Source organism: Zalophus californianus, chromosome 3, assembly GCF_009762305.2.
Source record: "Zalophus californianus isolate mZalCal1 chromosome 3, mZalCal1.pri.v2, whole genome shotgun sequence".
NCBI classification, from domain to species: Eukaryota; Metazoa; Chordata; class Mammalia; order Carnivora; family Otariidae; genus Zalophus; species Zalophus californianus.
Window position 1 is genome coordinate 167357210 of NC_045597.1, and position 5269 is coordinate 167362478.

Below are 5269 nucleotides of genomic sequence, written 5' to 3' on the forward strand. Positions count from 1 at the left end.
TGACAAATGCCACACATTAAAAAACAGGAAAAAAATCACAGTATTATCTTTATTATTAACTGAACTAGACTAAAATTCTTTTTTACATACTTTTTGATGACTCCTTAACATGACCAAGATTTTGTAATATTATTCTCCATTGAGAGATTAGAAAGATAATTTAGTCTTTCTTCGAGTGGTTGTTTACAATTGTTTTAAATTATGAATAAAATATTAGGATAAATGAAAAGTTGTTTTTCAGCTTACCGGCTGTCTGTTAGTGATGCCTGCTCTCTAATGTTTGCCACAATTTCCTGCTCCCCCGAGCTGCTCCTTGCCCAAGAGACAACCCTGGAGAACTTTAGCCTTGACCTTGGCTAGGCCTATTCAACCTTGCTTCCTTCCCCATCTCCCTCCCACCTCAGCTGAAGCTGCTGCAGCTGGTCCGACTCAGCCAAGACTTAGCAACTCCAGTGCTCTCCTCCCCAGCTTCAGTCCTTGGAGACCCAGAGAGGGTCCAGGTGCTCAATGGACCAACAGGGGCTGCTGGTTGCCAAGACCCAACATTGGTGGAGGTAAAGCTAACCGTGTACCTGCCCTGCCCGAAAGCTGGGGCAGCCACCAGGGCACCGAGGGTGATGCCCAGGCTGCAACTATGCTGCTTCTTCCTGCTTCCCCCATACAGAACTCGTCCAGCCTTTGAAGAACCCAAGAAAGTGAGGGGCCCTTTACCTCAGCTGCTTTAGCTTTGGGAAAAAAACCCACCTCTTCTTATACTGATTGTCAAGACATTAAATTGAAACAAAACAACACAACAGCCAAAAGCACTTCCATACCACAGTGAGAAATTCTCAGTTCTCACAGCATATCCCAGAGGCAGATGTGAAAATAATATCCATGTTTTATGCATAAGTAAACCAAGGGACGAAAAGGGGAGTAATATGCCAGAGAAAAAAATCCACTTTATCAGGTCTGACTCCCCAGGCAATGTGTCTTTGCCAGACATTTTTGTTTGTTTATTTGTTTAAGTAGACTCCATGCTCAACATGGAGCCCAACATGGGGCCTGAACCCACAACCCTGAGATCCAAGACCCGAGCTGAGATCGAGAGTTGGACGCTCAACCGACTGAGCCACCCAGGCACCCCTTCACCAGACTTTTTAATGTATTCTTTAAACTTCCTAATATTCTTAAAATTTTCGGGATATCTGCATATAATATACTGGCTTGACACTGTGGAACATTTCCACAGATTGTAGATATGAATTTTTCATCTTCATCAAAACCTATATTTAAATTACTGAAAAATAACATTGCTACACAGTAAGACAATGAAGTGGTAATTATGTGATTTTGGTTAAGTTACTCAATTTCTGCACTTTATTCCCCTTTTCTGTAAAGTGCAATGAAAAACTACCTCATAGTTTTCCAAACATTAGGAATGTTATATATATATATTTGGCCTGGAACATCATAGGTCTTTTACAGAATGGTTGTTATTACCAGTACAGTTTTTGCATCTTATTCAGTTGTATTTATTCATCTTTTGTTCTTTAAAAATATTCTCTTAGTGGGTTTATATTGAATCTCCTTATTTAGATGGTAAGCTTCTAAAGTGTAAACGTTATGTTTTCTATTTTTGTGTTCCCCAAATGAGACACATAGTAATGCTTTGCACCTATTATGCATTCACTAAATATTATCTGATATGGGGAAATTTTTTATGTCCTGAATGTAATGTGAATTCTGAACACGTTTAGCAGATAAAATCTTTGCTCTCTCATTTGTAGGCATCTTCTTGCCCTTATTGGTTGAACAATGGGGGGGTGGTTTGTCAGCAGGGATGGACCAGATGGCAGTGTTTTTAGCATTTGCATTTGGTAGGGGGAGAAACCTTCATGCACGTATAAATAGCGTATGGTAAGCCAGCATATGTGAGGACCAAGTTTTTACGTGAGAAAAAAAAAAGAGATGGGATTTAATAATCTTCCTTGTGAACATAAGAGACTGACTTTACTCACCATAGGATTTAGACATGTCTGAGCATATCTGGGCAAGTCAGGGGATCGTGGGTTAGAGAATTGTACCAAGGTTCCGTTTGCATCAGTGGTTCTAAACATCAGCGGTACTTTAGAATCACTGAGGAGCTTTTAAAACTCCCCAGATCAATTAACTCAGAATCTCTGGGGGTAGGACTCAGGCATCCATATTCTTCGAATTTCTCCAAGGGTTCCAATATGCTGATGAGACAGAATTACTGACATGTGAAAGATGGAAGAATAGCCTAGGTAATGCTCCGTTATTGCAGTTATACTAACCTTTAGTTTGAGGGAAAGTTATCTTCACTTCCCAAAAAAGCCATGAGGAAGAGACAGACCGCTTTTCTCCTTTGGTCAGGGTCACACTAGATATGATGCCCAGCACTATGATAGTCAACTTATTACCAGTCTGAAGATAAAGCTACTAAATGGATGAAGGCAGAACCAAAGAACTTCTGGTTATGGGCTTTTATGTCTTAAAGTTCTTACTTTGAGGGATGCCTGGGTGGCTCAGTCGTTGGGCATCTGCCTTTGGCTCAGGTCATGATCCCAGGGTCCTGGGATCGAGTCCTGCGTTGGGCTCCCTGCTGAGCAGGAAGCCTGCATCTCCCTCTGCCTGCCGTTCCCCCTGCTTGACCTCACGCGCCCTCTCTCGCTCTCTGACAAATAAATAAATAAAATCTTTTTTTAAAAAGTTTTTACTTCTAAAATAATTTTTATTTTTAAAGCCAGTTGTAGTTAGAGATTAAGAGTAATTTTAGCAAAAGACATCCTAAGTGATATACTTTCCTAAATCTAGCCCCAAATTCATGCCAGGATCCTCAATAGAAGGGACTACACGAGAAGAGTGAATGAAAATGAAAATGAAAATTGCTTGGTGATCACCGTGGGACATTGGGAGCACAAGCTGGTAGCAGCAATGATACCACAGCTTCTGCCAGGATGGGAGCAGTATCAATAGCCCTGAGAGCAAAACTGGAGACAGCCTTAATTTCAGACATCAGCGCTTGGCCATTAGACATAAGTAGCTTTGACGCAGATGTTTGTAGGGATGGAAACCTTTTCTTCTATCCTCTTAGGTTATGTACCTGAGGCCTGTGATTTAAACTGACAAAAGACAGATTAACAGGAGAAAAGGCATAGCAATTTTTATTGATGTTAATATTTTTTATGGGCATGGAGGCTTCACAGGAAAGTGAAAACCCAAAATGATTAGGTTCAGGAGCTTATATACAATTTCAACACAGGGCAATAAATCATGGAGAAGTATCTGGACAAAGCAAAGTGTGTTTGGGCTTCCAGGGATGATAAATTATGGGAAAGTGAGTAAGAAATATATGGGGGAAAATAATGGTGAATAATGATTACTTAGCCAGGTTTATTTGTGCAGATTCATCTTGGTGTTATCTCTGTTTGGGGTAATAACAATTGTTCTCTTCTACCTGGTACAGGAGAGGATACCTACAAAGGGGAAATTTATGCCCTGCTTTTAGGCAGATGGAGGGCAGCAAGTTCTTCCTGTGTCTGATTTATCTCAATGGCCTTCAAATCAAAGTAATCCTTATGCCAAAGTGGTATATTTTGGCATGTTATATTTTTTTTAAATTTATTTATTTGACAGAGAGATAGAGAGCACAAGTAGGCAGAGCGGCAGGCAGAGGGAAAGGGAGAAGCAGGCTCTCTGCTGAGCAGGGAGCCTGATGCGAGGTTTGATCCCAGGACCCTGGGATCATGACCTGAGCCGAAGGCAGCCGCTTAACCAACTGAGCCACCCAGGCGCCCCTGGCATGCTATACTCTGATTCCCTTCACCTTGACAGTTGATTTTGAGTTGCAGCTGTGATATTCTTTTGTGGATACCAGCTGCCATTTCCCTTGGGGCCATTTTAGACGTAGCAGCAAGGGATATTATGTAGGACATTTGGCTGCATGCAACAGAGACACAATTTTTATCTGTCAACTTTAAACACGTATCTTATTTCTAGATCATCATGGATCTATGTCTTTTTCTCCTATCAATATTTTTGGTATTAAATTTCAACATTTAAAATATACTACTGTTTTTATATACCTGTTTTGATATTTCTTATTACACTGCAAGCCTCTAAAGATGGAACTGCTGTTCTACTCTGTGACCGCCCTCATAAACGATACAAAACCCAGTAGGACAAGGAACCTGCCTTCAAGAAACCAACAGTGAAGAAGTGATAGGTAATGTTGCCACCTTAATTTTTTTCCAACTCATGTTTTAGAAGCATGGCAGGGATTGGGCTTACCCAGAGCTCTTATTTCTCAGCACACCTAAGGAGATAAATCATCCTGAAATAGTGCCTTTGCAATAATCTTTCTTAAAATGACAAAAAACTTAGAAATTAATCTACTATTCTGATAAGAAGGAATAAAAGATCATGCTTCAAGCTACTATTGCTTTCTTATCTAAGAAATTTTACTTTAAAAATAAAAGGAGAGGGATGCCTGGGTGGCTCAGTCGGTTAAGCGCCTACCTTCAGCTCGGGTCATGATCCCGGGGTCCTGGGATCCAGTTCCGCATCAGGATCCTTGCTCAGCGGAGAGCCTGCTTCTTCCTCTGCCTGCTGCTCCCGCTGCTTGTATTCTCTCTCTCTCTGACTAATAAAATTTTTAAAAAAATAAAAATAAATAAAAGGAGAATCCCACTTTCAGGAACTTAGTGTAAGCATTGGGGAAAAAAAAGTCACCGCATTTTGGTAAACTGAACCATTTCCCACCTTCCTTAGATATTTGTAACACTGAAGGAAGAAGATTTGTACAGCTGTCCCCAAATAAAATCAGAAAATATTACAGAAGCTGCTTCTATCAAAGAACACATCTCACCTCCTCCTCCCTTTTGTCACTCGCTCCTTATTTCCTCAGTAGTTGGGCATCACTGATCTCATGAATAGTTGGAAATGGAGCACTGTCAAAGAAGCACCCCCCCTTCACTGGCTCCATGGAACAGCTAGTGAAATTCATCTCAGCATCATGGAGTCCGACAGAAGCCCTTTTGATTTTCTTTCTTACCTCAGATCCCCCAGTCACCTGCCAGTTTCATCTCCCCTTCCTGCTCAGGACCTTGTTTTAAACTGTCAGCTGTACAGGGACCATACAGGAGATTTCAGAAATGGAGTCAGACTTCTGGAGATGAGAGAGAGAGACAGAAAGCAGGGGGCAGAGAGAGAGAGAGACTGAGCGCAGGGAGGGGCAGGCAGAGGGAGAGGGAGAAGCAGATTCCCT